Source organism: Mustela putorius, unplaced genomic scaffold (genome assembly GCF_011764305.1).
Source record: "Mustela putorius furo isolate JIRA1106 unplaced genomic scaffold, ASM1176430v1.1 tig00003836_pilon_pilon_pilon, whole genome shotgun sequence".
Taxonomy (NCBI): Eukaryota; Metazoa; Chordata; class Mammalia; order Carnivora; family Mustelidae; genus Mustela; species Mustela putorius.
In genome coordinates this window covers 25,941,326-25,969,070 of record NW_025421989.1, presented here as the reverse complement: position 1 = coordinate 25,969,070, position 27,745 = coordinate 25,941,326, and positions in this window count along the sequence as shown.

Sequence of the window (27,745 nt, the reverse complement as noted above, 5' to 3'; positions counted from 1 at the left end):
TCCTGGAGATGGGGAAGAAGTGGTACCAATGTGTAAATGAAAACTCCTACCTAATGTACCATACAAAACAGTAGTAGTCCCAAGAATAGGCACTTCATTAGTTCATTCATCACAAACTATAGACCTGACTAATAGATGATCCATGTTATTTTATTTCAGTGAATCTAGCATCTACAGCTCCTCCCAAAACTGGTATTGGGTTGTCACTGGTGAGAACTACACCAGTGAGGAGCAGGAAGGGAGAATACAGTTTTCTATTCTATGCTTCTATGTAACATTTGGTTGATGAGATCTTTGGTTACATTATCTATCATAAATATAAATTTTTTTAAAAGATTTATTTTTTTGACAGAGAGAGAGAAAGATCACAAGTAGGCAGAGAGGCAGGCAGAGAGAGAGGAAGGGAAGCAGGCTCCCTGCTGAGCAGAGAGCCCAATGTGGGACTCGATCCCAGGACCCTGAGATCATGACCCGAGCCGAAGGCAGCGGCTTAACCCACTGAGCCACCCAGGCGCCCCCTATCATAAATATAAATTAAATAGAAATTATCTGGGTACCTGGGTGGCTCAGTTGGCTCAGTCTGCCTTCAGCTCAGGTCTTGATCCCAGGGTCCTGGATGGAGCCTCCTGCTGGGCCCTTGGCTCAGCAAGGAGACTGCTTCTGCCTCTCCCTCTGCCTCTGCCCCCTGTTCATGCTCTCTCTCTCTCTCTCTCAAATAAATAAATAAAATCTTTAAAAAATAAATAGAGAATTTCTGACCATTTTGAAAAGTAGTTGGTAATTTCTCTTCTTTACAAGTTTTACTTGGCCAAGGAAATCAATATTAATATGGCTCATAAATATCAAATTGTATATCTGTAGCATTATCAATCTATTGCTTGAGCACAACTATTTTTCCCTATCTTTACCATATTTTTTTGTCTTTAGGTCTTTGTAATTAAACTTCTTTTTAAAAAATTTCTCTTTTTTAGAAGATTTTATTTCTTTGACAGAGATCACAAGTGGGTGGAGAGGCATGCGGTTGGTGGGGGGGAGCAGGCTCCCTGCTGAGCAGAGAGCCCAATGCGGGGCTTGATCCCAGGACCCTGAGATCATGACCTGAACCAAAGGCTTAACCCACTGAGCCACCCAGGTGCCCCCAAAAGATTTCATTTTTAAGTACTCTTTACATTCAACATGGGGCTTGAACTCACAACATTAAGATCAAGGGTCGCTCTACTGACTGAACCAGCCAGGTGCACCCCCTTTTTAAAAATTTTTCTTGTTCTTGCCTTCATTTATTTTTTATTATATATATGTATATATCATTGAAGTATAATTAATATGCAGCATTATATTAGTTTAGGTGTACAACATAATGATTCAACAATTCTTTGCATTACTCAGTGCTCACCATTGGAAGTGTAGACCCCACCTCTCACCAGACAACATTATTATAATCTTACTGACTGTATTCCACATACTGTACTTTTCATCTCCATGATTTATTTTACAACTAGAAGTTTGTACCTCTTAATCACTGTCACCCATTTTGTTCAACTCCTGTCCACCACCCTCTGGCAACCACCAGTTGGTTCTCGGTAGTTAAGAGTCTGTTTTTTTTGGTTTGTTTCTTAAATTCTTTGTCTGGCTTTTTCTTTTTTAAAGAAAGATTTATTTATTTTAGAGAGTAGAGTGGGTGCAAGTGAGAGTAGGGGAAGAGTGAGAGAGAGAATCTCAAGCTGACTCCACATTGAGCACAGACGCAAGTGCAGGGCTCATTCTTATGACCATGAGATTGTACCCTGAGCTGAAACCAAGAGTCGGTTGCCTAACCAACTGGGCTACCCAGGCGCCCCTCTTTGTTTTGTGTCTTAAATTCCACATATGAGTAAAATCATACAGAATTTGTTTTTCTCTATAGAACTCATTTCACTTAGCATAATACCCCCTAGGTTCATTTGTTGTCACAAATAGCAAGATCTCATTCTTTGTTATGGCTGAGTAGTAGTCCACTGTATATATATATATATATATATATACCACTTCTTCATTTGTCTGTGAGTAGACACATGGGTTACCTCCAAATCTTGGCTATTATAAATAATGTTATAATGAACAGAGAAGTGTATATTTCTTTTCAACTTAGTGTATTTATTTTCTTTGGATAAATACCTGGTAGTAGAATTACTGCATCATATGTTCTATTTTTAATTTTTTGAGCAACATCTGTAGTCTTGTCCACAGTGACTGTATCAAATTTAAAATCCCACTGACAGTGCTTGAGGGTTCATTTTTTTTTTAAAGATTTTATTTATTTATTTGACAGAGAGAGATCACAAGTAGGCAGAGAGGCAGGCACAGAGAGAGAGAGAGAGAGAGAGACCGAGAAGGAAGCAGGCTCCCTGCTGAGCAGAGAGACCGATGCGGGACTCAATCCCAGGACCCTGAGACCATGACCTGAGCCAAAGGCAATGGCCTAATCCACTGAGCCACCCAGGCGCCCCGAGGGTTCATTTTTGTCCACATCATTGCCAATTTTGTCTTTCTTGTCTTTTTGATTTTAGTCATTCTGACAGGTGTGAGGTGCTATCTCAGTGTGGTTCTGATTTACATTTCCCTGATGGTTAGTAATGTTGAGCATTCTTTCATGTGCCTATTGACCGTCTGTGGGTCTTCTTTGGAAAAATATCTCTTGAGGTCCTCTGAATTTTTTTTTTGTTTTATTTATTTGACAGACAGATCACAAGTAGGCAGAGAGAGAGAGGAGTAAGCAGGCTCCCCACTGAGCAGAAAGCCCAATGTGGGGCTTGGTCCCAGGACCCTGGGATCATGACCTGAGCCGAAGGCAGAGACTTTAACCCACTGAGCCACCCAGGTGCCCCATCCTCTGCATATTTTTAATCAGATTATTGGGGTTTTTGGTGTTGAATTCTATAAGTTGTCTATATATTACAGACATTAATCCCTTATCAGATCTATCATTTGCAAATATCTTCTCCCATTCAGTAGGTTGTCTTTTTTGTTTTGTTGATGGTTTCCTTCACTGTGCAAAAGCTTTTTATTTTGATGTAGTTCCAATACTTTATTTTTGCTTTTGTTTGCCTATCCTGAGGAGACCTATTTAGAAAAATGTTTCTACAGCCAATGTCAAAGAAATTGTTGCCTGTATATTCTTCTAAGAGTTTTTTAGTCTTGGGTTTCACATTTAGGTCTTTAATCACTTTGAGTAGATTTCTTTTTAAAAAGATTATTTATTTGTTTATTTGACAGACAGAGATCACAAGTAGGCAGAGAGGAAGGCAGAGAGAGAGGGGGAAGCAGGCTTCCTGCTGAGCAGAGCACCCGATGCGGGGCTCGATCCCAGGACCCTAAGACTATGACCTGAGCCAAAGGCAGAGGCCTAACCCACTGAGCCAACCAGGTGCTCCTTGAGTTGATTTTTATGTACAATGCAAGAAAGAGATACATTTTCATTCTTTTGCATGTAGCTCTTGTATGTATTATTTTCAAGCACCCGTTGTTGGATAGACCATCTTTTCCCCATTGTATATTCTTACCTCCCGTGCTGTAGATTAACAGACCATGTAAGTTCAGGTCTACTTCAAGGCTCTCTCTGCTGTTGCACAGCCCCACATCTATTTTAGTGTCAATCCTATATTCTTTTGATTACTGTAGCTTTGTAGTATATTACAAAATCTGGAATTGTGATGCCTCCAGCTTTGTTCTTCTTTTTCAAGGTTGCTTTGGTTTTAGGGGTCTTTTGTGATTCCGTACAAATTTTTGGATTATTTGTTCTGGTGAAAAGTGCTGTTGGTATTTTGATAGGCATTGCGTTGAACGTGTAAATTGCTCTAAGTAGTATGGACAGTTTAATGATATTAATTCTACCAGTGTATGAGCATGTGATATCTTTACATTCATTTGTATCATCTTTAATTTTTTATCATTTTTTATAGTTTACAGAGTCATTACTCTTTCACCTCCTTGGTTAAGTTTATTCCTAGGTATTTTACTCTTTTTAATGTAGTTGTAAATGGGATTTTTTTCTTAATTCCTCTTCCTGATACTTTGTTATTTTTATATAGAAATGCAACAGACTTCTGTGTATTTTGTATCTTGTGACTTCACTAAGGTCATATATCAGTACTAGTAGTTTTTTGATGAAATCATTAGGGTTTTCTCTGTATCATGTCATTTGTACATAGTGACAGTTTTACTTCTTTCTTTCCAATTTGGATGTCTTTTATTTCTTTTTTTTGTCTGATTGTTATGGCTAGGACTTCCAGTACTGTGTTGAAGAAAAGGGGGTGAGAGTGAGCATAAGGATGCTACTGTGTTATTTGTTTCTGATTTTTTTTTTGCAACTGAATTTTTAGATTTATTAGAAAGATTTCACATCTAAGCTATATTGAGCCTCCTTATTTACAAATAGCATATTTTTTTTCATTTTGTCATGAAGCTGTATCATTTTTTAAAAAATTTGTATTTATTGTTTTAATCTCTTTTTAGTGTTCCAGAATTCATTGTTTTTGTACCACACCCAGTGCTCCATGCAATGTGTGCCTTCCTTAATACGAACCACCAGGCTCACACAACCCTCCACCTCCCTCCCCTCCAAAACCCCCAGTTTGTTTCTTAGAGTCCACAGTCTCTCATGCTTTGTCTCTCCCTCCGATTTACCACAGTTCACTTTTCCTTTCCTTGTCCTAGTGTCCTCCATGTTGTTTCTCATGCTCCACAAATAAGTGAGACCATATGATAATTGACTCTCTCTGCTTGACTTATTTCACTCAGAATAATCTCTTCCAGTCCAGTCCATGTTGATACAAAAGTTGGGTATTCATCCTTTCTGATGGAGGCATAATACTCCATAGTATATATGGACCATATCTTTATCCATTCATCTGCTGAAAGGCATCTTGCTATACCTGATTTTAGGTGGAAAGTTCTCATTTTTTCACTATTGAGGATGATGTTAGCTGTGGGTTTGACATATATGGTGTTTACTTTGTTGAGATGTGTTCCCTTAAACCTACTTAATTGAGAGCTTTTATCATGGATAGATGTGTCTTGTTAAATGATTTTTCTGTTCTTTTTGAGAGAATCATATGCTTTTATCCTTTCTCAATTTTGTTTCTTTTTAAGATTCTATTTATTTGAGAGAGTGAGAGCTAGTGGTATCACAGAGGCAGAGGGAGAAGTAGACACACTGCTGAGCAGAGAGCCCAATGTGGGGCTCAGTTCCAGAACCCTGGGATCATGACCTAAGCTGAAGGCAGGTGTTTAACTGACTGAGCCACCCAGGTGCCCCATATTCTTTCTCTTGTTTTTTTTTTTTTAAAGATTTTATTTATTTATTTGACACAGAGACAGTGAAAGAAGGAAAACAAGCAGAGGGAGTGGGAAAGTGAGAAGCAGGCTTCCTGTGAGCAGGGAACCCAATGCGGGGCTTGATCCCAGGACCCCTGCATCATGACTTGAGTCAAAGGCAGATGCCTAACTGACTGAGCCACCCAGGTGCCCCATCCTTTCTCTTGTTAATGAGATATATCCTGTTGATTGATTTGTGGATATTGAACCAACCTTGCATACCGGGAATAAATCCTACTTGACCATGGTGGATGACTTTTTAAAAAAACGTCTTGTTGGGACGCCTGGGTGGCTCAGTTGGTTAAGCAGCTGCCTTCGGCTCAGGTCATGATCCCAGCATCCTGGGATTGAGTCCCACATCAGGCTCCTTGCTCAACAGGGAGCCTGCTTCTCCCTCTGCCTCTGCCTGCCATTCTGTCTGCCTGTGCTCGCTCTCTCTCCCTCTCTCTCTCTGATAAATAAATTAAAATCTTTAAAAAAAAAGTCTTGTCAAATTCAGTTTGCTAATGTTTTGTGAAGGATTTTTGTGTCTATGTTCATCAGAGATATTGGCCTGAAGTTTTTCTTTTTTATAGTCTTTAGCTTTGCTATCATGATAAGGTCTCAGAGAATGAATTTGGAATTTCCTCCTCCTCTTTGGTTTTCTGGAATAGTTTGAGAAGAATGGATATTAACTATTTTTGATGTGTTTGATAGAATTCACCTATGAAGCCATCTGTTTCTGGACTTTTGTTTTGGGGGAGGTTTTTTTGATTACTCTGGTGATTTCATTACTAGTAATTGATATGTTAAAATTTTCTGTTTCTTCCTAATTCACTTTTGGAAGATTGTATGTTTCTAGAAGTCTACCCACTTATCTTAGGTTGTCCAATTCATTGACATATAATTCTTTGTAGTAGTCTCATAATACTTTGCATTTCAGTCATGGTTGTTCTTATTTCTCTCCTTTCATTTCTGATTTTATTTTCTTGAGTATTCTTTTCTCTTGATGGGTCTAGTTAAATGTTTATCAATTCTGTTGATCTTTTCAAAACCAGCTCCTGGTTTAATTGATCTTTTCTACTGTTTTTAGTCTCTATTTCATTTATTTGTGCTCTAATATATATTTTCTTGCTTCTATTGGCTTTGGGCTTTGTTCTGTTTCTAGCCCCCTTCAGTATAAAACTTAGGTTGTTTATTTGAGATTTTCTTGTTTCTTGAGGTGGGCCTGAATCATTATAAACTTAGAGAGCTCTTTTTGCTGCACCCCAATGACTATGGACCATTGTGTTTTATTTTTTTAAGATTTTATTTATTTATTAATTTTTTATTTGACAGAGAGCATGCACAAGCAGGCAGAGTAGCAGGCAGAGGGAGAAGCAGGCTCCCTGTTGAGGAGGGAGTCTGATGTGGGGCTCAATCCCAAGACCCTGGGATCAAGACCTCAGCTGAAGGGAGACACTTAACTGACTGAGCCACCCAGGCACCCCTGAACCATTGTGTTTTCATTTTCATTTGTTTTCCTATATTTTTAAATTTGCTCTTTTCTTTGTTGACCCCATTCATTGTGTAGTATCTTGTTATTTAGCCTCCATGTATTTCTGTTCTTTCCAGATGTTTTCTTATAATTGATCTTTGGTTTCATATTGCCATTGTCAGTAAAGGTACAAAAGATGATTTCAGTCTTCTTGAATTTGTTGAGACCTGTGTTGTGGCCTAACAAGTGATCCATGCCAGTAAATGTTTCATGTGCACATGAAAACAATGTGTATTCTGCTGGTTTTGGAGGGAATATCTGTATATATCTGTTAAATCCATCTGGTCTAATGTGTTGTTCAAAACTACTGTTTCCTTATTGGTGTTCTGTTGGGGTGATCCATCCACTGATGTAAGTAGGGTGTTAAAGTCCTCTACTTTTACTATAGTAAAAAATTTCCCCATTTTTGTCTGTTAGTAGTTGTTTTATGTATGTAGGTACTCCCATCCTGTGTGCATAAATATTGACAACTGTTATATCTTCTTGTTGGATTTTCCCTTTATCATAATGTAGCACTTTTCTTTGTTGTTATAGACTTTGTTTCAAAGTCTGCTTTTTCTGATATAAGCATTGCTTCCCCAGTTTGGTTTTTTCTTCCATATACATGGTAGATGTTTTCCTGTCAGTTTACTTTCTTTTTTTTTTTATTAACATGTAATGTATTATTTGCTTCAGGAGTACATGTCTCTGAATCATTAGGCTTACACACTTCACAGCACTCACCATAGCACATACCCACCCCAATGTCCATAACCCAGCCACCCTATCCCTCCCCTTCACCCCCCAGGAACCCTCAATTTGTTTCCTGAGATTAAGAGTCTCTTATGGTTTGCTTCCCTCCCCTGTCCCATCCTATTTCATTTTTTTCCCTCCCTACCCCCCACCTTGCCTCTCAAATTCCTCATATGAGAGAGATCATATGATAATTGTCTTTCTCTGATTGACTTATTTCACTTAGCATAATACCCTCTAGCTCCATCCATGTCATTGCAGATGGCAGGATTTCGGAGTTTTTTGATGGCTGCATAGTATTCATACATACACACACATACACACACCCCTACATATACATACATATACATACATACCACTTCTTCTTTATCCATTCAGCTGTTGATGGACATCTAGACTCTTTCCATAGTTTGGCTATTGTAGACATTGCTGCTATAAACATTCCCCGCTACACCTGCCCCTTCAGATCACTACATTTGTATCTTTACACTACATCACATTACACTACATCACTACATTAGTGTGATTGCTGAGTCATAGGGTAGCTCTATTTTCAATTTTTTGAGGAACGTCCATACTGTTTTCTAGAGGGGCTGCACCAACTTACGTTCCCGCCAACAGTGCAGGAGTGTTCCCCTTTCTCTGCATCCTTGCCAACATCTGTCACTTCCTGACTTGTTAATTTTAGCCATTCTGACTGGTGTGAGGTAGCATCTCACTGTGGTTTTTATTTGTATTTTCCTCATGCCAAGTGATGTGGAGCACTTTTTCATGTGTTTTTTGGCCATTTGGATGTCTTCTTTGCAGAAATGTCTGTTCATGTCTTCTGTCCTTTTTTTGATTGTGTTGTTTGTTCTTTGGGTGTTGAGTTTGATAAGTTCTTTATAGATTTTGGATACTAGTCCTTTATCTGATATGTCACTTGCAAATATCTTCTCCCGTTCTGTTGGTTGTCTTTGGTTTTGTTGACTGTTTCCTTTGCTGTGCAAAAGATTTTGATCCTGATGAAGTCCCAATAGTTCATTTTTGCCCTTGCTTCCCTTGCCTTTGGTGATATTTCCAGGAAGAAGTTGCTGCAGCTGAGGTTGAAGAGGTTGCTGCCTGTGTTCTCCTCAAGGATTTGGATGGATTCCTGTCTCACATTGAGGTCTTTCATCCATTGAGAGTCTATTTTTATTTGCGGTGTAAGGAAATGGTCTGGTTTCATTCTTCTGCATGTGGCTATCTGATTTTTCCAGCACCATTTGTTGAAGAGACTGTCTTTTTTCCATTGCCCATCACTTCCCTTTCAATCTGCACCTATCTTTAGGTCTAAAGTGAGTCTCTTGTAGGCAGCATATAACTGGGTCTGGCTTTTTTCCCATTCATTCACCCTATGTCTTTCAATTTGAGCATTTAGAATATTTACATTTAAAGTAACTATTAATTACTTACTGCCTTTTTTTATTTTATTTTTTTTTAAGTTTTTTATTTTTACTTACTGCCTTTTAATTACTTGTTTTACAGGGTTTTTTGGGGTAGCTCTTCTCTGTCCTCTCTGTTCCTTTCTTTTGCTCTCTTCCCTTGTGATTTGTTTATTTGTTTGTTTAGTATTATGCAGATTCCTTTCTGGTTATCTGTACATATCTATATAGGATTTTGATTTATAATTACCATTAGGTTCATATATGTCCTCTAAGGCATCACGTATAGCAGTTTACATTAAATTGATGGTTGCTTAAGTTTGAACACATTCTAAAACCCATAAATTTTTATTCCCTCCCAATTTTACGTACATGACTTCATATATTATATATTTTTACTTTGTGAATCTTGTGACTTTTTAAGATAATACTGATTTGCTGCTTTTGTTTATTAATCTCCCTACAGGTTTTATAATGATTAATCTACTACCTTTAGTTGTTTGCCTTGACTTGTGAAATATTTTTCTTTTCCTAATTTTCTTCTACTTAGGGCCTTTTCTTTCTATTCAAAGAATTCCCTTCAGTGTTACATGGATACCTTGTTTAGTGTTGGTAAACTTCTTCAACATTTGTCTGGAAAACTCTATGTCTCTATTCTGAGTGATAATCTTGGACAGAGTATTCTTTTTTTAAGATTTTATTTACTTATTTGAGAGAGAGAGAGAGTGAGAGAGAGCACGAGAGGGGAGAGGTCAGAGGGAGAAGCAGACTCCCCACAGAGCTGGGAGCCCATGCGGGACTTGATCGCAGGACTCTGGGATCATGACCCAAGCTGAAGGCATTGGCTTAACCAACTAAGCCACCCAGGCATTCTTGGTTGTAGTATTTTCTTTTCAGCACTTTGAATATATCATTCTTCTTCTTTTGGGTCTGTAGAATTTCTGCTGAAAATGTAGCTGATGGCCTTGTATGTAACTGTTTGGTTTCCTCTTGCTATTTTTTAAATTCTCTCTTTATCACTCCTTTTTGCCATTTTAATTATTATGTGTTTTTGTGTGGACCTCCTTGTTTTTCATCTTGCTAGGGGTTTTCTATCCTTCCTGGATGTAAATAATTGTTTTCTTCCTCTGATTAGGGAAGTTTTCAGCTATTGTTTCTTCATGTAAGTTGGCCATCCCTCCTCCTTTCTCTCTCTGGGATCCCATAATGCAAATGTTATTATGCTTGATGATGTACTGAGTCACGTTAACCTGTTCGCATTTTTTTAAGATTTTATTTTTTAAAATTATTTATTTGACAGACAGAGGTCACAAGTAGGCAGGGAGGCAGACAGAGAGAAGAAGGGAAGCAGGCTCCCTGCTGAGCAGAGAGCCCAATGCAGGACTCGATCCCAGGACCCTGGGATCATGACCTGAGCTGAAGACAGAGGCTTTAAACCACTGAGCCTCCCAGGCACCCCAACCTGTTCACATTTTAAAATATTTTTCCCCTCTTTCTTTCACTTAGTTGCTTTCCTTTACTTTGTTTACCTGCTCCCTCATCCTTTCTTCTGCCTCCTCTAATCTGCTAGTGATGATCTCTAGTGTATTTTATACAGCAGCCCCTGAGTTATCCATCTCTGATTTTTTTTTTTATGTTCTTACTCTTCTCACCAAGATCCTCTACTTGTTTCTCCAGTTTAGTGAGTATATTCATGACCATTGCTTTGAATTCTTTATCAGACATATTGCTTATCTTGGTTTCATTTAGCTTTTTTTCGTTGTTGTGATATTGGTCTGTTCTTTTATTGGAGGAATATGTCTCAGACTCTTCATTTTGTCTAACTTAGTGTGTTTGTTTCTTTGTGCTGGGAAGGTCAACTGTGTCTTTTGGTCTCAAAAGTAGTGGCTTTATGAAGAAGAGGCACAGTACTGTTCTGTAGCATAATACTCCCTTGTCACCAGAGCTAGGCACTCTAGGGGTATGGGCTGTGTGCATCCTGCTGTGGCTGAGCCACATTTGTCTTCAGTCCAGTCAGCTACAGTGACCCACTTGGCCTGCCCCCGAATGGCAGGGTACTATTCCTGCTTGACCTCCTTCAAGGCTTTCTTTGGTGGGCCAAGGCTGGCAGTGTGCTAGGAGCCTGTAATAAGCCATTCTGCTACAGCAACAGGTGCACTAAAGGGCAGGGCCTGCTCCTTGGGTAGCCAATTGAGAGGCAAAGGTGCTACAACTGAGGGCATCTGAGGTGTGTGGTTATCCCTATCTCACCCCAGGGCAAGAGTCACTTGGAGTGACACTGGTCCCTGCTGGGGCTGCCTGCAGAGTGTGGCTAGGCAGGAGCTGCTTTGGAGGGACACCTGCCCATGTGGGCGGATGGGACTGGGGATCTCCACAGGGGGACCTGGGGTGGTCCCATGGTGCTAGCAAGATAGGTGGAAAGCATTCGCACTGGCTCCTGCCAATCTAGCCATTTGGGCTTGGAGAGGGAAAGAAAAATGGCTTCTGCCAGTACTTCATTCCCAGAGATTTCTTCTGAAAAATCCCTGCCCCTGCAGTGCATGTTCTAAGTAATAAGTAAGTAAATAAGTAATATTACTAAGTAATAAGTAAATAACTGTCCTCCACATACACTCCAGATACTTTTTAAACTGCTTCTTCTCTGCTATGTCTCTGCCAGCTTATTTATTATCCTGGCTCTTGAAGGGTGTGGGCACCATTTCCTTTTGCCCTCCAGCTCTCCTGGAGTTAAGCTTCCTGATTTTTCAAGACCCTGGAGTTCAGCCCCACTGATTTTAAAAGGCCTCCAAGTTAAGTGACACTGGTTTTCAAAGCCAAATGTTATGGGGACTTGTGTTCCTGGTGCATGTCCCCCATCTCTGGCGAGTCAGGTGTGGAGCTGACCCTCTTGCTTCTTAGTGTTTGTGGTGCCCCCATTGGTGGTGAGTGTTGCTGGGGTTTTGGTGTCCATCATTATCACTGCTGCTTCTGTCTTTTTCAATGTGGCCTCCTTTCAGTGATTAAGTGTGGAATGTGTATTTTGCTAGTCTTCAGGTCATTTTTAGAGTTAATTACATAGATGTAACTGTTACCTTGTGTCTGTGGGATGACCTGAGATCAGGATTCTTCTTTTCTGCCATTTTCCTTTCTTGGATAACCAAGAACCATTTTAAGCCCTTGGGACTCCACAGCACACACTGGACATCCTGCTTATAAAAGGTCCCAGTCTCTTCTCACAAATTGTAGCAAGTGTTATTAATTATTCCAGCTCTTAGCAATCTCATTTGTTTCTGCAGATAGATCCATATCACACCAAAATACTAAACATTCACTTTCACCATTGAGACTGTAATCATAACTAAATCCCTCTTGTCAAATAAGCGGAGTGTTTTCCTTACCTGCTATGAGAAGGGTTTTATATTTCACCCAGGCTTTTTTTGTTAGGATGAAAATACCTCCAGAGTATATATGACTGGAAAAGAAACTCTCCTTATATTCTACATTGGTTTGTTGACTGAATGCCATCATCACATGTCGTCTGGGCTACAGCATTCTTTATTAAAAACTGTCCTCTCCACAAAACAAAACACACTCACAATCTGTGTCATTTCTTTATATAAATTTCAAAACAGGCAATACTGATCTATGATAATAAATGAAAATGATGGTTATCTTTTGGGGAAAACCAACATAAAGAGGCTGCAAAGGAGCTCTTGAGGTGCTGGAAATATTCCATATCTTGGTACAGTTGGTGATTTATATGTATGTCTATACATGTAGAATTTTTCAGGTTGTACATTTAAGATTTATGTACTTTTATATATCATAACTTACATAAATCTGCAGACAGACCCTTATTATCCTCTCTCATCAAAATATTGTCTATTTGTGTTGTAATGATTTATAACAAGAAAAACATATCTATTCTTTGTCCCTTTCCTGGTAAAGAGCACCTAAAAGCATTAGCATTTCCTGTGATGAGAGTCCTAAAGGTGTCTTTGTTACATTAATGTGTGATCTGGGGAAAGTACCCAAGGATGGGGGCTGATTGCAAGGGGGGCCAACCACGTGATTGAACTGTTCAGTCCCCAGTGCCTGACCTCTGTGGAGAGGAGAAAGTCTGGAGATGAAGTTCAGTCCCTAGTGGCCAAGAATGAATCACTCATGGTTATCTAATGAAGCTTCTGTAAAGACCCCAAAAGGGGTGGGGTTCAGCGAGATTTTGAACTCGAGCTGGAGAGAGCATATCAGCTCCACTCCTTTCCCCTTCCCTTGCTGTATGCATCTCTTCCATCTGGCTCTTCCTGACTTCCATCCTTATATAATACACTGGGAATCTGGGAAGGAAACTGTTTCTCTAAGTTCTGTGAGCTGTTCTAGCAAATTAATTGAACCTAAGAAGTGGGTAGTGGAAACCTCTGATGTATAACCAGTCAGTCAGAAGCATAGGTGACCAGTTGGACTTGTGACTGGTGTCTGAAGGGATAGACATTCTTTTAGGACTGAGTTCTAACCTCTCAGATCTGATACTATCTTTGGGTAGATAGTGGCAGAATTGAGTTGAATTGTAAGACACCTGGTTACTGTCTGCTGAGAACTGGATTGGTGCTATGAAACGCATGCACGCACATACACACAGGTCTATTTCTCTAGAGTTGTTCCACTTACTCTTAGGTTCATTTACATGCGTAGGTTTATTTTCAATTCAAGAGCTGTATCAAAACTATTTAGGGGCACCTGGATGGCTCAGTTCTGTAAGCCTTTGACTCGTAGTTTAGGCTCTGGTCATGATCTCAGGGTTCTGGAATCAAGCCCCACATAGGACCCTGCACTCAGCGGGGAGTTTGCTTGAGACTCTTTCTCCCTCTCCCTTGGCCCCTCACACTGTTTGTGTGCATGCTCTCTCTCTCTCTTTCTCTTTCAAATAAATAAATAAATTTTAAAAAACCCTCTTCCTTTAGCTTTGCATTATAAAAAATTAGTAAAATCCCTGGTATGGTAACATGGTAGGGATTCTGGGGTAGGTTGGAATACTGTGAAGAATGAAAATTCTCTGTTAAATCACAGAAACCCTCCTATATGCCACAAACAGAAGCCATACACTTTTTGGCCATTAACTTGAACTCAAAGGGTTGTAGAACTAAGGAAAAGGTAGAAAATGAATCCTGTGGAATGGTTAGGAGGCTCTACCAGACCACATATTCTTGGGAATCCTGAAGACCCCTCACAAGTGTCCACAGTTGGGGCAGAGAAGGCTGTCATGGTGAGAGAAACAGAGATTCCACTGTTGAACATCCATGCTGAACATCCCCTTGAGCTAGAGTTCTCAGATGCAACTTCATGTCCATTTCTGGTAACTTAAAATGTTCCCCCATCATTTATGTTGCAAAAAGAAAAAAGGCACAGGATAGGCTTACCCTCTGTTTTTCTCATTAAGAGAGTGATCCTCTACAAGGGTGCTGGCACCTGAAAAAAACATGGCACTTATTTCTGTTTGTGCGGATGGGCTTGGTTCTCAGGGTGTAGCAGACCTCCTCAGTGGCTTAGGCCAGAGATGTTGTGAAGTGGTGTCATCACTGCCTTGGAACACTCATGGTAGGGGGGGGGGGTTTCAGAACCATCACTTCCTTTCAACCCTCACCCGCAACTGGCTTGGTACACCAAGCTTCTCTTCCCTTAGAACAAAATCTCTCTCAGTGGTCTTAATGTTCATTTATAAAATACAGTTTTTGTGAGTACACGGTCCCCACTCCCATTAACACTCATTAACCCACTACACTTGTTAACCCAAGTATACTAGACATTCATTCCACCAAATATTCATTAAGCATCTTTTATTTGCCAGGCAACATGCACTGTGTATCTGTGTATATAAAACACCTCTGGGACACTGGTTGAGTTTCTCTTTACTCCAAAGTTGCTCCCTCTGTAGTATATAATTCAGGAGATGAAATTAGGGAGTAAAGAGAGGTTGCAGGGGGCCCTTGGGTGGCACAGTCAGTTAGGCATACGACTCTTGGTTCCAGCTCTGGCCCTGATCTCAAGGTGGTGAGATTAAACCCCACTCCTGACTCTGTTCTCAGCATGGAGTATGCTTAAGACTCTCTCTGCCCCTCTCCCTAAGTCTCATGCATGTTCCCTCTCAAATAAATAAGTCTTTAAAAAAAGATGTTGCTTAAATCTACCTACCAGAAGACTGAAGTCCCAGCCCCAAGTTAGCCAAAACATGCAGTTATGTTTTCTTATAAAAGAGGGAAAACCTAGAATGTTCAACATGGAAAGCTAGTTCATCACACAAAGGTAATGTGTGTATAGTGGTCCTAATAACTGGTGAGTGAAAAGTAAGTCAGAATGTTGAGGCTAAAATTAAAAAGGGTATGTGTGTCTGTACAAATGTACATGAGATGAAGGGGAGAAAGAGGGAGTACTCTTAATTTGACTTTTTCTTGTGCCAAAAACAGCACAACATTGGTCAGATTTAGAAAAGAGAGTTAATAATTTAGTTGTACTTCAGGCCAAATATATTTTGATGAACATGTGACTCAAGCACATCTGTGACTCACTTTCAATGAAGATACACTTCAAAGTCCCACAAGGAATAAGCCCCACACCCAAAGAACCAACACAGCCAAATTATTGAGACAGCAGCTTCAGGCTCACAGGATTTCAGGCACTTGCCTAGATTTCAGGTCTTTACTGAGAGAGGTGATGTGTTGGGAGGACAGAATCCCAGTGCTCAGACATTTTAAAGTAAACAGGCCAGTGGTTCTAATCCTGGGCTGGAAATTAGAATTCCCTATGGAGCTTTGTTAAAATGCTTGCTGCTGGCTCCCACCAGCCATCAATTCTGATGCATGCAGTGTAGGGTCATCCTGTAGAACAGCGCCCTGCCTTAGAAGATCAGGGAATGAATCTCTGTTGTCCACATTGGTTTCAAAAGATAATAAAAGGAATAAAACAACAATCCTTCCATCAGCTGAAATTCCATAAGTGCAGCAATTCTAGGGGACCCAGTCTTTAAGTATCTTGCTCCAGGCAAGCATCCTTATGGACCCCACCAAGGACAAAGGCCATCTGCTCAAAGCTAATGGGGCCAAAATGGATTCTCATCAAGTTTCTAGAGCATAGATGAGCAAGACCCATCCCATTGCTGGGGATGAGATACAGGGTTCCCTCAGAGGAGACCTAGAGACCAGAAATGGAATCATTAGTTGCTTTTGTATAAATATCCACGTGTGAGAGTTAGATCAAACTTAAGAACATGAAAGAGCAGTCCATTGGATAATCTTAACTTCGTACAGTTGTGAAGTCATCTGCTACCAATGCAGCCCCCCATCCTTCTTCAGTAAACAATTAGAATCATTTTTAGCCTATTTTTTAAAAACCATAGACTTTAGCCATGTTTTAGAATTCTAAACTTTTTTGGAGGGTGAAACAATTCATAAGACCCTAAAAATTAGACACATAGTAAATGAGGCTAGAGTTTGAGATCCACACACGTACATGCTTGGGACCTGCCATACACCTGGCTTCATTTGCTTGATTTCACCTCCCTGGGAGGGAGCGTATGGAAGTCTATGGAAGGAACACTTTCTGACTGGGGAAGTAAGGCATGGTCTATAGGAATTTTTATCAGGGCACACAGAATGATTCTGGAAAAAAAGATATCTAAGCAAGAAGTCTTCTTTCGTGTGTCCTATATTTCTCTATGAATGAACAAATATTTGTGTCTTCAACAGCACCAATACCTGCAATATGTTTCTTGAGGTATAATATACATACATTATATTTCAGGTATACAGCATAATGATTCAATATTTGTATACACTGTGAAATTATCACTGTAGTAAATCCAGTGAACATTTTGTCACCATACATAATTACAGAATATTTTTTCTTGTGAAGACAGGTATTGAGATTTATTCTCAGCAATGTTCAAACATGTAACACTGTTAAATATATTAGGAATTCTGTACATTACATCCTCATAACTTACTTTATAAATGAAAGTTTGTGCCATTTTACTGCCCTCACCCACTTGCTCCCCTCCCCTTTGACAACCACCAATACAATTTCTGAATGTGATTTTTTTTATGATCCCACAAATAAGTGAGAGCATATATTATTTGTTTTTCTCTGACTTTCTTCACTTAGTGTAATGCCTTCAAGTTTCATACATGCTGTTACAAATGGGAAGATTTCCTTTTTTATGGCTGAAAAATATTTCATTCTACATGTATATCACATTGTCATTATCCATCTCTTGATGGATGCTAAGATTATTTCCATGTCTTGGCTCTTGTAAATAATACTTTAATGAACATTCAAGTGTAGACATCTCTTAGAATTCATGTTTTCATTTTCTTGGTGTGAATGCACAGAAATGGAGTTGCTATATCATATATGGTAGTTCTATTTTTGTAATTTTTGAGGAAGTTCCATGCTGTGGTCCATAGTGCTTACACCCATTTACATTCCTAACAACAGCACACGAGTGTTCCTTTTTCTTCACATCCTCATCAATGCTTGTTATTTCTTGCCTTTTGAAGCCTAGCCCTTCTGACAGGTGTGAGGTGATGTCTCATTGTAGTTTTGATTTGCATTTTCCTGATAATAAATGATAGTGAGCATCTTTTCATGTACTGTGGCCATTTGTATGTTTTCTTAGGTAAAAGATCTCCTCAGACCTTCTGCCTGGATATAAGTTGAATTGTTTATTTTCTATTGAGTTGTAGGAATTCTTTTTTTTTTTTATTTTTTAAGATTTTGTTTATTTATTTGACAGAGAGAGAGAGATAGTGAAAGGGGGAACACAAACAGGGGGAGTGGGAGAGGGAGAAGCAGGCTTCCCGCTGAGCAGGGAGCCTGATGTGGGACTCAATCCTGGGACTCCAGAATAATGACCTGAGCTGAAGACAGTTGCCCAGCCAACTGAGCCACCCAGGCTCCCCGTTTTATTTTTTGTTTTTGTTGCCTCTGCATTCGGTGTCAGATCCAAAACATCCTCACCAAGACCAGTGTCAAGGAGCTTACCCCTTATTTCCAAATAATAGTTTTATGGTTAAAGGCCTTGTGTTCACGTCTTTAATTCATTATGAGTTAATTTTTGTGTATGGTGTAAGATAGTGGTCCAGTTTCATTCTTTACATGTAGCTGTCTAGATTTTCCGATACCATTTATTTTTTATTGTATTTTTAATTAACATATAATGTATTATTTGCTTCAGGGGTACAGGTATCCCTGAATCATCAGTCTTACACAATTCACAACACTCACCATAGCACTTACCTTCCCCAGTGTCCGTAACCCAGCCACCCTATCCCTCCCCCCTACCACCCCCCAGCAACCCTCTATTTTTTTCCTGAGATTTTGAGTCTCTTATGATTTGTCTCCCTGCCCTGTCCCATCCAGTTTCATTTTTTCCCTCCCTACCCCCAACGACCCCCCACCCTGCCTCTCAAATTCCTCATATCAGAGATCATATGATAATTGTCTTTCTCTGATTGACTTATTTAGCTAAGCATAATACCCTCTAGTTCCATCCACATCATCGCAAATGGCAAGATTGCATTTCTTTTGATGGCTGCATAGTAGTCCATTGTTTATATATATACCACTTCTTCTTTATCCATTCATCTGTTGATGGACATCTAGACTCTTTCCATAGTTTGGCTATTGTGGACATTGCTGATATAAACATTCGGTTGCACCTGCCTCTTCGGATCACTATGTTAGTGGCTTTAGTATTACTACATTAGTGTGATTGCTGGGCCATGGGGTAGCTCTATTTTCAACTTTTTGAGGAGCCTCAATACTGTTTTCTGGAGGGGATGCACCAACTTACATTCCCACCAAAAGTGTCGGAGTGTTCCTCTTTCTCTGCAGCCTTGCCAACATCTGTCATTTCCTGACTTGTTAATTTTAGCCATTCTGACTGGTGTGAGGTGGTATCTCACTGTGGTTTTTATTAGTATTTCCCTGATGCTGAATGACGTGGAGCACTTTTTCATGTGTTTTTTGGCCATTTGGATGTCTTCTTTGCAGAAATGTCTGTTCATGTCTTCTGTCCTTTTCTTGATTGGATTATTTGTTCTTTGGAAGTTGAGTTTGATAAGTTCTTTATAGATTTTGGATACTAGCCCTTTATCTGATATGTCATTTGCAAAAGTCTTCTCCCATTCTCTTGGTTGTCTTTGGTTTTCTTGACTGTTTCCTTTGCTGTGCAAAAGATTTTGATCCTGATGAAGTCCCAATAGTTCATTTTTGCCCTTGCTTCCCTTGCCTTTGGCGATGTTTCTAGGAAGAAGTTGCTGCAGCTGAGGTCAAAGAGGTTGCTGCCTGTGTTCTCCTCAAGGATTTTGATGGATTCCTTTCTCACATTGACGTCTTTCATCCATTGTGAGTCTATTTTTGTGTGTCATGTAAGGAGATGATCCAGTTTCACTTTTCTGCATGTGGCTGTCTGATTTTACCAACACTATTTGTTGAGGAGATTGTCTTTTTTGTATTTGACATTCTTTCCTGCTTTGTCAAAGATTAGTTAACCATAGAATTGAGGGTCTATTTCTGGGCTCTCTATTCTGTTCCATTGATCTGTTTTTCATAGATGGCTTTGATAATATTGAGGTATGTGCCCTCTATCCCTACACTTTGAAGAGTTTTAATCAGGAAGGGATGCTGCACTTTGTCAAATGCTTTTTCAGCCTCTATTGAGAGTATCATATGGTTCTTGTTCTTTCTTTTATTAATGTATTGTATCACATTGATTGATTTGCGGATGTTGAACCAAACTTGCAGCCCTGGAATAAATCCCACTTGGGTGTGGTGAATAATCCTTTTAATGTACTGTTGTATCCTATTGGCTAGTATTTTGGTGAGAATTTTCACATCTGTGTTCATCAAGGATATTGGTCTGTAATTCTCTTTTCTGATGGGATCCTTGTCTGGTTTTTGGATCAAGGTGATACTGGCCTCATAAAATGAGTTTGGAAGTTTTCCTTCCATTTCTATTTTTTGAAACAGTTTCAGGAGAATAGGAATTAATTCTTCTTTAAGTGTTTGGTAGAATTCCCCTGGGAAGCCGTCTGGCCCTGGGTTTTGTTTGTTTGGAGATTTTTGATGACTGTTTCAATCTCCTTACTGGTTATGGGTCTGTTCAGATTTTCTGTTTCTTCCTGGTTCAGTTGTGGTAGTTTATATGTCTCTAGGAATGCATCCATTTCTTCCAGATTGTCAAATTTGCTGGCATAGAGTTGCTCATAACATGTGCTTATAACTGTTTGTATTTCTTTGGTGTTAGTTTTGATCTCTCCTCTTTCATTCATGATTTTATTTATTTGGGTCCTTTCTCTTTTCTTTTTGATAAGTCTGGCCAGGGGTTTATCAATCTAATTCTTTCAGAGAACCAGCTCCTAGTTTCATTGATTTGTTCTATTGTTTTTTTTAGTTTATATTTCATTGACTTCTGCTCTGATCTTTCTGATTTCCCTTCTCCTGCTGGGTTTAGGCTTTCTTTCTTGTTCTTTCTCCAGCTCCCTTAGGTATAGGGTTAGGTTGTGTACTTGAGACCTTTCTTGTTTCTTGAGAAAGGCTTGTACCGCTATATATTTTCCTCTCAGGACTGCCTTTGTTGTGTCCCACAGATTTTGAACCATTGTGTTTTCTTTATCATTTGTTTCCATGAATTTTTTCAATTCTTCCTTAATTTCCTGGTTGACCCATTCATTCTTTAGAAGGATGCTGTTTAGTCTGCATGTATTTGGGTTCTTTCCAAGCTTCCTCTTGTGATTGAGTTCTAGCTTCAGAGCATTGTGGTCTGAAAATATGCAGGGAATGATCCCATCTTTTGATACCGGTTGAGACCTGATTTAGGACCCAAGATGTGGTCTATTCTGGTGAGTGTTCCATGTGCACTAGAGAAGAATATGTACTCTGTTGCCTTGGGATGGAATGTTCTGAATATATCTGTGATGCCCATCTGGTCCAGTGTGTCATTCAAGGCCTTTATTTCCTTGTTGATCTTTTGCTTGGATGATCTGTCCATTTCAGTAAGGGTAGTGTTATAGGCCCCTACTATTATTGTATTATTGTCAATGTGTTTCTTTGATTTTGTTATTAATTGATTTATATAGTTGGCTGCTCCCATGTAAGGGGCATAGATATTTAAAACTGTTAGATCTTCTTGTTGGACAGGCCCTTTGAGTATGATATAGTGTCTTTCCTCATCTCTTATTATAGTCTTTGGCTTAAAATCTAATTGATCTTATATAAGGATTGCTACCCCAGCTTACTTCTCTTGTCCATTAGCATGGTAAATTGTTTTCCACTCCCTCACTTTAAATCTGGAGGTGTCTTTGGGTCTAAAATGAGTTTTTTGTAGGCAACATATTAATGGGTTTTGTTTTTTTATCCAATCTGTGTCTTTTGATTGGGGCATTTAGCCCATTAACATTCAGGGTAACTATTGAGACATATGAATTTAGTGCCGTTGTATTGCCTGTAAGGTGACTGTTACTGTCTATTGTCTCTGTTCCTTTCTGATCTACTACTTTTAGGCTCTCTCTTTGCTTAAAGGACCCCTTTCAATATTTCCTGTGGAGCTGGTTTGGTGTTTGCAAATTCTTTCGGTTTTTGTTTCTCCTGGAAGCTTTTTATCTCTCCTTCTATTTTCAATGATAGCTTAGCTGGATATAATATTCTTGACTGCATCTTTTTCTTGTTTAGTGCTCTGAATATATCATGCCAGCTCTTTCTGGCCTGCCAGGTCTCTGTGGATAAGTTTGTGCCAATCTAATGTTTTTACCCTTGTATGTTACAGACTTCTTTTCCTGGGCTACTTTTAGGATATTCTCTTTGTCACTAAGACTTGTAAATTTTACTATCACATGACGGGGTGTGGACCTATTTTTATTGATTTTGAGGGGCATTCTGTGCATCTCCTCGATTTTGATGTTTGTTCCCTTTGCCGTATTAGGGAAATTCTCTACAATAATTCTCTCCAATATACCTTCTGCTCCCCTCTCTCTTTCTTTTTCTTCTGGAATCCCAATTATTCTAATGTTGTGTTATATTATGGTGTCACTTATCTCTCGAATTCTCTCCTCCGGGTCCAGTATTTGTTTGTCTCTCTTTTGCTCAGCTTCTTTATTCTCCATCATTTTGTCTTCTATGTCACTAATTCTTCTGCCTCATTTATCCTCACAGTAAGAGCTTCCATTTTTTAAAAAGATTTTATTTATTTATTTGACAGACAGATAACAAGTAGGCAGAGAAGCAGGCAGAGAGAGAGGAGGAAGCAGGCTCCCCACTGAGAAGAGAGCCCAATGTGGGGCTTGATCCCAGAACCCTGAGATCATGACCTGAGCTGAAGGCAGAGGCTTTAACCCACTCAGCCACCCAGGCACCCCAAAGAGCTTCCATTTTTGATTGCACCTTATTTATAGCTTTTTAAATTTCAATTTGGTTAGATTTTAGTTCCTTTATTTCTCCAGAAAGGGCTTTTATCTCTCCGGAGAGGGTTTCTCTAATATATTTATGGCTTTTCTGAGCCCAGCTAGAACCTTGAGAATCGTCATTCTGAACTCTAGATCTGTCATATTACCAATGCCCATATTGATTAGGTCCCTAGCCTTCGGTACTGCTTCTTGTTCTTCTTTTTGTGGTGAGTTTTTCTGTCTTGTCATTTTTTCCAGATAATAATATTTAAAGGAGCAAATAAAATGTTAAAAGCGTGGCAAAGACCCCAGGGAAGTGTTCTTTAACCAAATCAGAAGAGACCCCAAATCGTGGGAGGGAGAAAGGGGATAAACAAGAAAGAAAAGAAAAGAAAAGAAATAAGGAAAAAATATTTTAAAAAAGTAAATATATGTATATACAAAAAATATAGTTAGGTGCAATGGAGGATAAAATATAACTATAATAATGAAGGTGCAAAAAAGATTATTATTATTATTATTGGTAAGGTATTGTTAAGATAAACTAGTTTAAAAAAGTTAAAAGAGTTAAGGGTAAAAGTTAAAAAAAAATTTAACCGAAGAGAAAAAAAAAAAGAAATTAACTGCAAGAATAAAGAATCATGGGGAGAAAGTGATGAATTCATTGCTTTTCTTTCTCCTCCTCTGGAATTCCGCTGTTTTCCTTGGTAAGTGAACTTGGTCTTGGCTGGGTTTTTTGTTGATCTTCTGGGGGAGGGGCCTGTTCTAGTGATTCTCAAGTGTCTTTGCCCCAGGCGGAATTGCCCCGCCCTTACCAGGGGCCAGGCTACCATAATCCACTCAGGTTCACTTTCTGGAGCTTTTATTCCCTGAACGCTTTCTGTACAGTTCTTTGGCCCAGAGAAGCGAAGAGCTCAGGGTCCCGCTGCTCAGTGTGCCCTCATAGAAAAGCACCTAATTACTCCCATCTCCCTGGCCTCTGGTCCCGTTTGGAGAAAAGCGCTCAGTTGCTTGCACTTGGAGAAAAGTGCCTGGTCGCTCAGGCTTGGACAAAAGCACTTGGTCGCTTCTGTCTCCCTGGTCACCTGCCGCACTCTGAGCTCACCGAGCCTGTGACCAGTTCAAGGTAACCCCAAACTGAGAGCTCACTCCTTGGCTCTGTCTCTGTATCCGTCTTATCTGCTCTACTACCTGTGAGCTCTGTGACACTCAGACACCCCCATCCTTCTGTGACCCCACGGGATCTGGGGCCATGTGAGCCCGCATGGGCTTCACCCCAGATTAGCCTCTGGAGTGATGTCCCTCAGTGGAACAGACTTTTAAAAGTCCTGATTTTGTGCTCCGTTGTTCTGCCGCTTGCCGGGAGCCAGCCCCACCCCCCGCAATCTATCTTCCCATCGCTTCAGACTCACTTCTCTGCAGGTGCTACCTTTCAGAAAGTGGTCGATTTTCTGTTTCTAGGATTGTTGCTCTTTTCTTCAATTTCCCATTGGATTTGTAGGTGTTCACAATGTTTAGATAAGCTATCTAGCTGATCTCCTGCTACCTGATGTTGTCTCAGCCTGCTACTTCTCTGCCATCTTGACTCCTCCCCCCTGGGCATTATAGTTTTTAAAAACTCTTAGGACTGACAAAGGAGTAATGAAATAGTTACTTTTGGTATGTTGCTGAGGAAATTTCCATAATTGGGTTTAAAAATGGGAATGAAAATTTTTATGATTCCATTGTATTAACATGAAGTTCACTTGGGTTTAATTCAGATTTTTAAAAGTCAGCACTACAGAAATTTCTTTTCAAACCGAGGGTTTGTAGCAAAATTGTGAAAACTAGAAGAGCCAGTCTGCATGCTGCATTCAATGTATCACTTTGGAGAGCAGGGTTATAGTTTGGGTACCTAAGTTAAACTGTCTTTACAAACCTCTGGGACCCTTTTTTAAAAATGTTTGTTTTTGGAGTAACTGTAGATAACATAGGAAGTAGCAAAATAGTACATACAGTCCCATGAAATCCTAGAGTCCCCTCACTCAACTTCTCCCCACAACTAGGCCATCTTATATGAAGATAGTTTAATGCCATGGTAACATTCTTTATTGATAATGATATTGAGTTCAATCACAGTTTGCAGTTGAGCAAACCAACTGGTCAAATAATTTCATCCTTTATATAATGTCATCTGGTTCTCCTGAAGAGAACTGATAACCTTTAATCATATACGAGGTGGTAATTCTTTTATGCAAAGGAATCCTCCTGTAGTTAGAACATGTTTTGCTAAAGCTTCATCTGCTTCAAATTTAACAAAGTGAATAATTATTAGTTGAGCAACCTTTGCTTCTTTCTAAATTCATATATCCTCAAAATGTCTTCTATATTCAGTTGCCTATAATTAATGTGACAATCCTTAAGTCACATCATAAGAGATTCAATTCTGTAGATAAATTGTGCTATTCTAAGAGATGATGTGGCAGTTTAAAACCTAATGATACTCCTACAAATTAATATTTCAATATAAATAATCATTATGTTCACTACCTGATATCTGCTTAATTGAAGTATATATAAATGTTTTGGCAAAGCAGCCCATCCACATGTATGGATGAAAAGAGCTAAGATTTCCAGTATCTTACTTAAGTTCATAATCTATCCTGTAGACATCTTAAATTTGCCTTGTAGGGATGCTGACACTTGATCCTAAGGAGGCATATTTTCATTTCTAAATAGAATGTTTTCTATGACAAAAGTTTTATACATGATATAAGAATTGCCACCTCAGCTTTCTTCTGATGTCTATTAGCATGGTAAAATTTTTTCTGCCCCCTTACTTTATTTTTTTAAAATATTTTATTTATTTACTTGACAGACAGAGATCACAAGTAGGCAGAGAGGCAGGGGGAAGCAGCCTTCCTGCTGAGCAGAGAGCCCAATGTGGGGCTCGATCCCAGGACCCTGAGATCATGACCTGAGATGAAGGCAGAGACTTTAACCCACTGAGTCACCCAGGGGCCCTTGCCCGCTCACTTTAAATCTGGAGGTTTCTTTGGGCCTAAAATGAGTTTCTTGCAGACAGCATATCAGTGGGTCTTTTTTTTTTTTTTTTTAATCCATTCTGATACCCTGTGTCTTCTGGTTGGAGCATTTGGCCCATTTACATTCAGGGTATCTATTGAAAGATATGAATTTAATGCCATTGTATTGCCTGTATGGTGACTGTTACAGTATATTGTCTCTGTTCCTTTCTGGTTTGTTACTTTTAGGCTCTCTCTTTGCTTATAGGACCCGTTACAATATTTCTGGTAGAGCTGGTTTGGTGTTTGCAAATTCTTTTAGTTTTCGTTTGTCCTGGAAACTTTTTATGTCTCTTATTTTCAATGACAGCCTAGTTGGATAAAGTATTTTTGGCTGCATAGTTTTCTCATTTAGTGCTCTGAATATATCATGCCTGTCCTTTCTGTCCTGTCAGGTATCTGTGGATAGGTCTATTGCCAATCTAATATTTCTACCATTGTATGTTACTGACCTCTTGTCCAGAGCTCCTTTCAAGATTTTCTCTTTCTCAATGAGACTTGTATGTTTTACTATTAGATAACAGGGTGTAGGTCTATTTTTATTGATTTTGAAGGGGGTTTTCTGAGTGTTTCCTGGATTTTGATGCTTTTTCCCTTTGCCAAATTAGGGATACACTCTGCTATAATTTGTTCCAATATACCTTTTGCCCCTCTCTTTCTTCTTCTTCTTCTGGGATCTCAATTATTCTAATATTGTTTTGTCTTATGGTATCACTTATCTCTCACATTCTCCCCTTGTGGTCTAGTAATTCTTTGGCTCTCTTTTGCTCAACTTCTTTATTACCCATCATTTGGTCTTCTATATTGCTAATTCTCACTACTGCTTCATTTATCCTAGCAGTAAGAGCTTCCGTTTTTGTTTGCACCTCATTAATAGCTTTTTTGATTTCAACATGGCTAGATTTTAGTTCTTTTATTTCTCCACAAATGGATTTTCTTTCTACAGAAAGGGATTCACTAATATATTCCATGCTTTTTTTCAACTTACCTAGTCCCCTGAGAATTGTCATTCTGAACTTTAGTTCTGACATATTATTAATATCCATATTGATTAGGTCCCTAGCTGTCAGTACTGCCTCTTTTTTTTTTTTTTTTTTTTTTTTTTTGGTGAGTTTTTCTGCCTTGTCACTTTACCTAGATAAGAATAGATAAATAAGAGAACAAAATACTAAAAAGGTAGCAATGACCCCAGAAAAGTGTGCACTAAGCAAATCAGAAGAGACCCAAAACTGGGAGGAGATGAAAGGGGGGGGGAACTATAATATTGATGAATAGAACAGAGTCACACATTTGATTTTGCATGTATTTTGGTCTGTTAGAGGAAATTGCCTCCCAAAATTTGAAAGAAAGAAAAACTTATATATATATATATATACAAAAATAAGGGTAAACACCGTGAAGGGATGGAATATGATTCTAAAGATGATAATTTAAAAATATTCTAAAAAAGGAATTGATAAGATAAGAAGCTGGTTGAAAAAAGAAAAAAAAAAGAGGAAAGGATGTGATCAGGCTGGAGACTAGAATAAGGTCATGCACTTGATTTAGGGTATGTTTTGATCTATTAAAAGAAATTGTATCCCAACATTTAAAAAAAAACCCTATATGTATACAAAAATAAGGTTAAATACAATGAACGGATATAATATGACTATAACAATGAAAATTTTAAAAGATTTTTTAGAAAGGTATTAATAAGATAAAATAGTTTTAAAAAGGTTAAAATAGGAAACAGGAAAAATTAAAATAAATAGAGTAGGAAAAAAATAAAATAAAATAAATTAATATTGAAAGACTAAAGAATCACAGGGCAAAAGCCATGAATTGTATGTGTTGCATTCCCCTAACTCTGTAGTTTTGCAATTCTCATTGATTGGTAAACTTGGTCTTGGCTGGATGTTCTTGCTGATCTTCTGTGGGGGGAGGCTATTGCCATTATTCTCAAATGCCTTTGCCCAACACAGAATTGCACCACCTTTCCAGAGGCTAGGCTAAGTAATCTGTGCAGTTTTGGTCTCAGGAGCTTTTGTTGCCTAAATGCTTTCCATACATCTTTGGAGGGCAGGAATGAAAATGGCGGCCTCCCAATCTCTGGCCCTGTAGGAGCTGAGAGCTCAGGGCCCCACTCCTCAGTGCACCCTTGGAGAAAAGCAGTCAATCCCTCCCATCTCCCTGGTCTCTGGCCGCATTCCGTGTTCACCCAACTTGTGACAGAGTGTTTCTATCTCTGTGCATAGCCCTGTTTGGAGTCTCCAAACCCAGCAGATT